Here is an 11,552-nt window from a genome sequence, read left to right as displayed (position 1 = left end):
AAAATTGCTTTAAAAATATGTGCATATTGGTGTGATAACTTTTGTAGAGGTCAAGGTTATAAAGGATCACATCAAGCAACCGTGTAATGGGAGAGAACAAGATCCATTTCCGACTTCATTATTTCTGAATGTCCAAAGTAATATAGAGTGTATGCAATAAACCAACCGGAACGGTATAACAATTTAAATGGCAGCCATGCTGGAGGACAGAAGATAACCTTTTTTTTATTCACTGTACTTGGGACTGTTCTAAGATAACTTAAGATGACAGAGGGACAGGTCTTTAGATCGATTTCACATCCATTCATACCTATCACACGTTTTAGTGTATTATCATGCGAATTTTCCCGTGGTACCTTAAGCGCTCCACAGACTCCGAGTATTGTACGTACAATATTCTATGTAACATAGCTATGTTATTTAATCTATTGCCATTCTATTTCCAGTAATGTTTAAGTTCTAACGGATGTTTGATGACGAAAAATCGATAATATGTTACATACAATATCTAGTAGAAATATATTATCGATTTTACGTCATCAAACATTCGTTAGAACTTAAACATTACTGGAAATAGAATGGCAATAGATTAAATAACGTACATATTGTACATACAATATTTCACGTACAATAAAAAGTCTGAATAGTGCTTTATGGAGGACAGAATTAAGTGAGGATGACTCTGTTATGAGTGACGTCGTATTGTATACCTCTATACAAAAATAGTAAAGTAGGTAATTGGGCTACGCATCCTGCACATGAACAAATGAACACAATGGGGAACGATTGCAAGAGGAAACTTAATATAATTAATAAGAAAGAAAGAATAGTTTACCAACCCAAAGTGTTACAAATAAACACAAGACAACAAATAAACACAAATCCCAACCGCCACACAACCCAACTGGAAATAAAAGCAAGGGAATGTGCCGGCATGGGATTCGAGCCCACAATCTTCCCATTACCAGACGGACGCTCTATCCACAAATGGTACAGATTAAAAATACACCAGAGGTTTCACCTAACAAGACAACAAATAAACACAAATCACAACCCAACTGGAAAAAAGCAAGGGAATGTCAATGTGCCAGCATGGGATTCGAAACCACGACCTTCCGATTACCAGATGGATGCTCTATACATTAACCTACCAGCTACCACTGATAAACGGTGGTTAAAACTGGGTCTAATGTGAGCAGTCGAGGTATACAATACACACAAACAAATATTACGCAAGTACACAAGTACAGGAGATCATAACTGATGCTTAATCGTTTCCCCAGCATAATACAATTTAAGTAGGTAATGGGGCTATGCATCCTGCACATGACGAAAAGAAACACAATGGGGAATGATTGCTCGCTACAAGGGGAAACTGAATATAATTAATAAGAAAGAAAGAATAGTTTACAAATACCAACGCACACAACTCAACTGGAAATAAAAGCAGGGAATGTGCCGGCTTTGGATTTGAACCCATGACCTTCGATTACCAGGACGGACGCTCTATCCACAAATGGTACAGATTAAAAATACACCAGAGGTTTCACCGTTTCCCCCAACAAGACAACAAATAAACACAAATCCCAACCGGCACACAACCCAACTGGAAAAAAGCAAGGGAATGTGCCGGTACGAGATTCGAACCCACAACCTTCCGATTACCAGACGGACGCTCTATCCACAAATGGAATTTGTGTTTATTTGTTGTCTTGTTTAAATTGATCCAGGGATCACAGAGAACAATTATCTACACAGAGGTAATCTTCATTATAAAGGTGAATTGTTCCCTACTTTGTCACCTGCACAGATGTACCGGGGTGCTTATCTTCAGTGTTCGAATTTAGGAAAAATAAATGGTTGTCCCACGGACAACCAGATTACAATTTCTGGTTGTCCGTCTAAGTTTTTGGTTGTCCGTAGGCCTACAAATGTGACTTTTGGCTAGATTTATGGTTGTCCGGCGGACAACCGAATCAGTATTTTTGGTTGTCCGGCGACTTTTTTAGTTGTCCCGGGCAACCGGACAACCAAAATTTCGAATGCTGCTTATCTTATTAAACGCATACAAAGCTATATAAAAATAGGCTCCGAATGTGACAGCTCTTGTGTACTTTTCTCATTAAAAAGTTACAGCATCCTTAATTAGTGTAACGTCCTCTGATGAATAGAAAAATCTCCCAAAGTCGATTTTGACTAATTTATTTGCTGACACATATCTTTTGTTCTAAACCACCGATTGAAGTGAAATAAAGTTTACATTGCAGCTTGATTATTCCTCTTTACTGCAGATTAAAAATACACCAGAGGTTTCACCGTTCCCCAAACTTAATTCACCATCCAAGTGTTAAACAGGAGTTTGATCTGATTGGCTAATTGAACCAAGTCACCATCACATTGGCACCTCATTTGCCGAACAAGCTGTGTACCATCGCGTGACGCAGGTGTGACCTAGTTCTTTTTACATTATTATCAGGACAAGCGGTCGGCCAGTGCCAAAGGTCTTTGCATTAAAAATGTTGTAGCCATATTGACCACAATATGCGGGGTAAATAAAGCAACAATTACACTTAGTTCTATTTGTAATCATCAGTGTACAGCTAGCAATAGCTGCTGTTTTTATTTCCCATATTTCTTTGTTTCTCTTCATAAAAATGAACTCATGACAGAAGTACCTCATTATAGAATTGACAATGCCTACCTACACAATTCTACAATAACTGACTTGCTTATCTGGTGCAAAAAAATACCAGCCAGTTGCCTTTGTATGCATGGTCCAGCCACTGGTGCAGGGAAATAATGGAATGGTTCATACTTAACTACTTCAACCTACTAGAACTCACTATCTACACATAATAAAAGGTGTATTGAGGATATCACAAACATCTACACAAAATAAATGTGTTGAGGATATTAAGAGGGTATCATCTTATACCAAGTTTGTCCATATAAACCATTTCCTTAAAGTGACACCAACTGGTTTCAACTAGTTTAGATTAAACTCATTTTATTAATTTTTATTATATACTCGGGTTTGCCAATTCTTGTTTACAATTAAGGTGCTTTTAGGATCCTCAAACTATTTAATAAGAGACCTTTAGCCTTGTATTATAGCGACAGGGCCCTATTAGAAAAGAATTTATTTATTTATTTAATGCACAATGCTGCCCCTCTTTTTTAAGTACCACTTATTAACTATATTTAAACTTGCAGAACTGTAGTTAAACGAGGTAACTTTGAACCTGTTCCACCATCAGTAAGGCAAAAGGTCTTTTGTAAATTTTGAATTACTTTCAAAACCAGATGACAGGTCAGTACCACCTTAATATCAATGATGGTGGTCATTTGCTTTCCTTTTTACAATTCTTCAACCTTTTTATGTTGCTGATAGCAAAACCAGAAGTAGAGTTCTGATTGATTCAGGATGTGAAATATTGGCATCTCATTGGCTGTTCAAGCAAATATGCACTTAGTAAATTTAATGCATGCATTTACCAAACACAATGCCCATGTTGGCAACTACCAAAGGTGTGTGACAGGCATTGCATTTTAATATACCTGATAGAATACTATGTACTGTTGCAGATTTTTTAAGCCTTCATTCACTCTAAGCATACTTGACATAATTGTGATGGCTCAAGAGGCAGCAGGACATGTGCATTACCTTTTGCATGTATGATTAGCATGTATGATTAGATATGCAAGACAGTGCATAACCAGATCTATGCATGTACACATCACAGCAACCATACAAACAGCAGCTAAAGCCACTGTGTCTTTCTGCTGCCATGTCATCACTTTATATCAAAGTGTATTGGCTTGGCATATCAGGCCTTTATCAAACTGATATTAACAAATTATGGTAATATTCTACAGATAATCCATTTTGTACACTATACAATAATTAACAATTTTATTTTGGCCAAGAGATACCACAATATTAACAATGAAGAGTGTGTTACTTTGGTTAGCATGCCTCTTGCTTGAAATAGGTCAAGGGCACAGATGCACCTCATAATTACTCTGTCCTGATACCAATGCCTCTATTACCACTCACATAGTTTATTTAACCAAGCAGATTTAAATACACGAGTCCTCCTGTACGATCATGCTGCTGAGATGACACCCCAGAAATGATCAAATACAGGCTATTTCCAACAGTTGATCTAGTGTGATATTGGGTAAAAGTCTTTGTGTCAGCAATACTTCTGTACTATCTATACAGGAAATAAAATCCATGGACCAATGTTTTATTTTATTCAGAAGATAGTATCAGGGGGTGTAAAGATTTCCACCGTATGATTTTGTGATACCAAGTTAACACTAATGTCACAATTCTTGAGGTTGGCTTGCATAGAAAACTATGGTTCCCAATTTATTAAAACACAACCCCATTTGTCAAAACTCGGACCACTTATGACCCCATGTTAGAATTGTGTTACTGTTCCCAGTGATATAATCAAACCTGAAAGTCCCAGACCCCAGTCCTTATGGCCTTGAGTTTTGACCCACTGGTAGGGAACCACTGGCTTAAACAGAGAATCAAGCTACTCAAATCAACAAATCAACCAAAGAGGATCAAACTGGGTTGAATATACTTCCAGTTGCAAATACAACTCAAATGTACCCACCCTCAACCAGTCAAGGCAAAGTAATCAATCAGGCATCGCAAATCAACCCCCACAATGCATTACACACCCTCAACATCCCAATACACTGAAAGAAAATAAAATAAAAGGGGTACTAAAAACAAAACCAATATATTGTACACTGACATCCAAACATCTGAGCACATTTTCAGGTATAATTTTTGTACATTTCTTTAATACAGGTTTATAGCATACAATTCCCATTAAATTTCAAACATATAATATTACTTACAAAAATTTGTCATCATTATTATGCCATATATTGGCATCATCAAGTTTGTTAAAATCACAGTTTTTTTTACATTTGCCCAAGATTTGTTTTATGTAAATTAGCTGTCTGATATTTAAGGCTTGAATTTTTACATTGCAAGTTGCATGACAAGACACAAAACATGCACAGCATTGGTTTATGACAGAGATACCTTGCACACATACAAGGTTCTCTAATGACACTGGCAATCGACCCTAATACTCATTACTGATTGATAGCATTTTGAAGTATGCAAGTATTAACTGTCCATGAGAGCGATGGTCGAAATATAATCATGAAAGATGGATTGTTCCATTCCACAAGCTGGAATGATGTGTGGAATGGAACAATGCAAACACCTTTCACTGAGTGACTGTATTTCGACCATTACACAAACTTATACAGTTAATATTTGTATTATATCACTGATATCATAAATTCCATTACTTAAAAATACTATTTAGGTTATACATTTTTTCATCAATGTAACACCACCATGTTTGGCTGTGACACACTTCACATGTTGGAACGCCAGAATGAAATAGGTGAGTCTTTAAGAGTCGGCTCTTGGCCTGGCGCACATGTACTACAGCGCAACACTGTGATGGTAAAAACTATCACACGTAGAGGCTGATTGTAAAAATGATAAATGGCAATTAACCAATGAACTGTCTAGAATTTATGTATGAGTGATATAATTATTTATGGCCATGAAGTTCTACAATTCATACACTGGGCCTTTCTGTATCTCTGACAGTGCATATGCTTGTCACAGCTTAAGAAAGAATGCTCTCATCTTTGGTAATTTTATGGGTGCAAAATATCAGTTTCTTACCCCATAGATTCATAGCATGTGACAGCCCTATGGATGGTAACAAAACATCAATGTCTGTCTTGTGTAAATCCTACATCAGTAGCCAGCAAACTACACATTTGATACACACCTATGATACATGAGATTATGATACATACACAGTATTGTTGATGGTGAAGAGTCTGAAGACTACACCAGTCTTTCATCTTCACTGACATTGTGCCATTTTATGCAAGAAAGTTGCATCTGCATTTGCAGTCATATGTTTGACTTTTTGGAAATCTTTTTTGTCAAGTGTTAAGATCATCTCAAACAAACCCAATATATAGTATAAAGCTTAACATTTGACAAGTGATTCGTTTGTCCAATATGTAATTTCAATTCCAAACTGCAAAATCCATTCACTGCACATACAACTTTCTTGACAGTGTCTGTGCATAATGTCGTAACAAATTATGCATATTGACTCATTAGGCCAGTATGCAACAGGTACAATTAAACAGTGATGGTCATAATTTGAGGAAAAAACAAACAATACTTCTTGTCTAGTTTTAACATGAAGTACCAGTTTTATATATCTGACATTGTCGCCATACATGTCATTAATATTGTATCCAGCAAAAATACAATTGTTTCAAAGTTTCTAGTATATTCCATGTCAAAAATACTCCACCTTCTGAAGCCTTTGCCCCGTACCCCCCCCCCCCAGCTATAGAGGATTTCCCCTGGACCTCATTTATCACCCCAATGCCACCCCTTGAATACATCCCTTATCCAAAGCCAGGCAGTTTTGACCGTATTCACGATATCACAATGCATAATTTTTATACTTTGGTTTTCATCATTACTAACTATTGCAAGCCTATCGGTTAGAGATCTATTCATGTTAGGTCAGCTGACAACCAAATTTGATAAAAAAAGAATAACCAGACAAAAACCAGCCTATTTTCATCCTATTACCAATCAGCAGTGTCCAATCTATACTCAATTCCCTAGTCATCTTTTTCAAAGATATGGCAGAAGACACATTACAATTTACAGAGTGCAACCCACCATAAGGGTGGGAAAAAAAGGCAACACAATGTTATTAATAATAAAATATTTGTTACAAATAACCAAACTTTTTACAACTCTTTTGAATGCTTGTTTCAGGTACAGCAGATTACAGGTCATCAAAGTAGTTTGCATGAACTGTCCAGGATCACACCTAGAAGTGCCATTTGATATGTGCTTCCAGTCCATTTCAGGTCAAATTTACGGATACAATGACAACAACATTTGATCTATTTCTACTTTGCCTAAGGATAATTATTCAAAAATGCATCATTTGATAATGACACCCAAGTAAGTCATTGTTACAAAATTGTCAAAATGTAACCGTAACAAATCCGGTGAAATGAAGGAAGGAAGCAACAGACATTTGGAATTCATATCTATTAACTCACTCTCACAAAATATTGTACTTTTAGCCATGGATGCAACTATTTCTACATTTCTTGGCTATATTGGATGTGTATTTTGACAAAAAAAGTTCATGATTAAAGGACTTCCAACCAATACAGTTAAGCCAATGGCATTCTTCACTGTTAAAATACAAATTGTAACATCAAACTTAGTTGCTAGCGAGCAACAATTTTCAGAGACATGATCTGATCCAAGTAGTACGACGTCAGCAATGATAAGATGGTTCAAATGAAAAAGTACAAAACAATGATTGCCATAAAGGTATTTCACAATTAGAAAATGTATGCTTTGTTAGGTTTATAGGTTTAATACCTTTATTTAATCAAATATATGGTGACATGACAAGTGGATCAGATCAGAATACATAATAGGCATTTAAACATTACAATTTGATCTTTGCCCTAACAAATTTCTTGCCCGTATTCAACGGCTTGCAATACATTGGAGATGATTCAGAAATGATTATAATACCGGATTGGCAAAAAGCAGAGAAGATATCTTACCATTTCCAGAATCCATTGCAACATGATGCATCACTTCATCAAATTATACTCCCATTGCTTTGTACTGCAAAGTCAAGAAATAAACAGATCTGGATGTGCTCTGTTCATTGAGGAACTTATCACTATTGACTCATGTTGCACTTAAAAGCTGACACAGAAAGCTGACACAGATGAAATGCATTGTGGGAAGTGTGAGATATCTTCTCTGGGCAAACAGATTGAAGTAATAATCAGAGGCTATCTGATGTTTAATATATTTGTATGAATTATAACCACACTACACTATCTATACATAATACATATAAAATTAACAAAAAATGACTTAAATAGAAATGAATGTTTCAACTCAAAGTGGAAGTTCATTCCCTTGTGAATGTCAACTAAATAATGTAAAAACACATCACAAAAATGCTGTTGTTTTATACCACTGTCACCATATACCATATTATTTGTATTGAATGCCCCCTCTAATAATCCACCCTTCCAATTTTTCAATGAAAAATGGACAAAAATTAATAAATCGCCATGAAATATCAGGTGAGTAAGCTTAAAACTTTCACCCAGCTCACTGCCCAATTATGGTAGAATTTCACTAATTTCATCAGATTCTTGTTTGATGATGCACTTACGGATTTAATTTTGTTGTATTTACCAAGAAAACATGTTCCACATGGTTCAGTGTGCATCACCATTTTGAATTTGAACCCGGCAGTGAATGATTCTTCCGACGTTCGCTGTCAATTTTGAAGATTTTTCACTGAAAATTCAATTCTAATAAATGCCCCATTTGAAAAGATACAATACTCCCGGGCCGTTTAATACAAACAATACGGTAAGTAACTCATTCCTGCCTGCCACCTTCACACTAGTCTCCTTTACAGCCGGTTTGATTCCACTCAATCCACACAAACCGTCTACCAAAGATTTTCCCACGATATCATCAAGCATGACTTGAAAGTCCAAGGCTTTTATGATTTGGATCTTTTATACCCCAATTAAGCAGTAGACTGCATCACATTAGAATTGTCTTGACTTAGATTTCAATAATCAGCTAATTAATTTAATATTCATGAGACCATCAGTGACAATAGTTAAGTGGATTGATTAAATACCATAGAGCCTTATTCATGCTATTTTTTAATATCAATCTCAAGTCCCGGATGTAACTTTCTTGTATCATATCTGTATATCCAATCAAAAATGGTGTTATACATTAAAATTGGCAGGCAGTATGTGTGGAATCAAACCAGAGGTGGAAGAGACTTTACACACACATAAGCAAGGAAATTTTACATCAAAGTTGAGATAAGTCCATTCATAAAATGAAAGCTGTGGAGGATACGATGACATAGATTGTTCTCAATTAACAGAATTACCAAAAGATATACCAAGAAGCACAACTAATATCAGGTTACAAGTTGTATCATATACCCAATATTGGTGGGTATGCATTACAGATGCGACACATACCACCATATTATGATAAATATTTGAGCTCTAGTGACACCTTGTGCATATTGTACTGGGTAGGATGGTGGGGCATGTGTTGATTTTTTTAACTGGTGCTACAACTTGGTTAATTTGATTTTTAAAGTACAATCCTATTATCTATTATAATTCATCCAAAGATCCAAGCAAACTTATGGGGTAATGTAGCTGGTACAGACAGAATCCAATCCATACACTGGCCATCTACCATGACATTACAGCGTGTCACAATATTCATGAACAAAAACATTCTTATTCCCAATGGCACAGTTCAAATACCTTCATAGCACAAACGTTGACCTCAAGTTGTAGAGCGCGAGTTTGTGTACCCAACGCAATGAAAGGTCATTGTATGAGTGTACAAACATTGAGGTTTAAGAACTGTGTCTTTGCAGATAGGAATGTTTTCAGTGTGATTCATAATTATAATAATCAAATTAAATTCCCAAGAAATCATCAAGTCAATAGCAGTGACATCATCCACAATTCCATTGATTACATATAATTTTTACATTTGGTTTTCATTGCAGCAAACCAAGCTCAATATATCATCAAACTGAACAGTGTTTTAAACCATTAATTGCCACTCATCTTGACTGGCGTACATCAGTTACATGTTAGCATCATTTGCACAACTAACAGGTACCCATAAAATGTTGAATTTTGCTGATGAAAGCACTAACTGCTGAACCTAACAAGCTTTGTTTTATTTGAAATAAACACATTGGTAATATGCTGAAGTAAGGAAATGCATGGGAGTGATTCCACCCCGTGTTTTATTTTTAAAAAAGTGCATGTGAAATAAATGTGGAATGCCAGAAGTACACAATTAATTATGCCTTGTGTATAATGTTATGGTATGAGACGAGGGCTTCACAAAATACAGAGCACACTTTGATGCAATGATGGACAACCAGGTGTGGAAAAAAATGTGGTTACCTGTCATTCCATGGGTGACATTGCAAACATGACAGCATTAAATCCATTAGAAAATGTCAGTTGGCTTCCAAGATGCATTCTTCTTTTTGACAGACCCTTACACCTTGTAACTTTATATTCCAAGAAGGTCTGTTAAGTACTGACTGCCTACTTAATCCATATACATACGCAGTGTTGGAAATAAGCCAAAATGGACTGTCTAAAATTCTACGGGCCCTCACTCAAATTTTACAAAAATAAAGAGTGTATGTCAGACACAGAGATCAACAAATAATAATGGCATAAAAAGGGCAGAAATCAACAAACAAGTTCATCTTGCTGACTTAGTTATCAAAATTTCATGGTCCCTGTGGGCCTGAAGGGTGGTGTATCGACAGCCCGCAGTCATTTTGATGGGCATTTGGCCAAAGGGGCCACCTCATTTCCAACACTTTCCATAAACCATAAGAACTTGGGTTTTATAGTTGCAGGTGAGCTACACAAAACTGTCTTGGGAAAGTGTAGGAGAGCTGTAAGGGCAGTGATTCATATTTTATTGCAATTGTTCATAGCATCAATGGGTCTCACGTGCATGAAAACTCAAGGAATACACCCATGATAGTGAATTTGTCTTCCTCTAGATGGGAAGTCACATAACGTACCATAGGATTACTAGTACGTTTGAAAGTCTTAAAAAAAACAAGAAATCATTTCACTCTGTAGAAAGGCAAATAAGTTGACATGTCTTATACTACCCTCATGGTGACCTGAAATTATGCAATCAATAATATAGTACATTAAGCAATATATATATAAATTTTTGCTTCACAGCATTATAAGCTTCTACAATCTTGATATACTCACTCGTCTCTATGGGAAGGAATTTCATGATACAAATACTTTTGTTTCAGTAAGAAAGGTTATTATTGGGAAAATGAAAAATAAAAATTATACGATCCACAATGCAGTCTATGCAAAAGACCTGCATCTAGTTCAAATGAATTTGAATGAAAGAAATTAAAGTTATAATAACATACATGTAATTAACACAAATCACAAGAAAATTCTGGATTGGTTTGTAAAATTAGTTTCACTTTTTTTATAAATAAAATACAGCAAATTTCTGTGTCTTAGCCATATTGTTTGAGAACGTCCTCAATACCAAATTGAACCATGTGACCAATTAACAGGCATTTTGGCACATGAAGCAAATTGCAGTGTATGTGTCACATTTTTTGTGCAGTTATCACAGCATGTCTCAGCAGGTGCAAAAATATACTAAGTAATGGCAACATGACTTTGAATGTGTAGCATGTCTTCATCAGATGGACCCTAGGTGTTAAAGAGGAACAAACGTTGGCCTGGTCAACTGGCCAGTTGGTAGGCGACCTTGTCCTTATAGATCACCCTCCTGTATACTTGTATACATGTCTGGACTTTATTGGTGTCTGGACTGACATGCCCTG

The 11,552-nt window shown here is 36.0% G+C and overlaps 1 long non-coding RNA gene across 1 annotated transcript; it reads right to left on the bottom strand.

The window, feature by feature from the left end:
- Positions 1 to 2,574: 2,574 nt before the first annotated feature.
- On the bottom strand, positions 2,575 to 11,423 carry LOC140152004 (uncharacterized). Its single transcript, XR_011859013.1, has 2 exons — positions 9,890 to 11,423; positions 2,575 to 9,859 (listed from the first exon to the last, which is right to left on the bottom strand). It is a non-coding gene; the product is annotated as an uncharacterized lncRNA (long non-coding RNA).
- Between the last annotated feature and the right edge of the window lie 129 nt (positions 11,424 to 11,552).

Source organism: Amphiura filiformis, chromosome 1, assembly GCF_039555335.1.
Source record: "Amphiura filiformis chromosome 1, Afil_fr2py, whole genome shotgun sequence".
Classification (NCBI taxonomy): domain Eukaryota; kingdom Metazoa; phylum Echinodermata; class Ophiuroidea; order Amphilepidida; family Amphiuridae; genus Amphiura; species Amphiura filiformis.
This window is presented reverse-complemented; position numbering and strand designations above follow the sequence as displayed.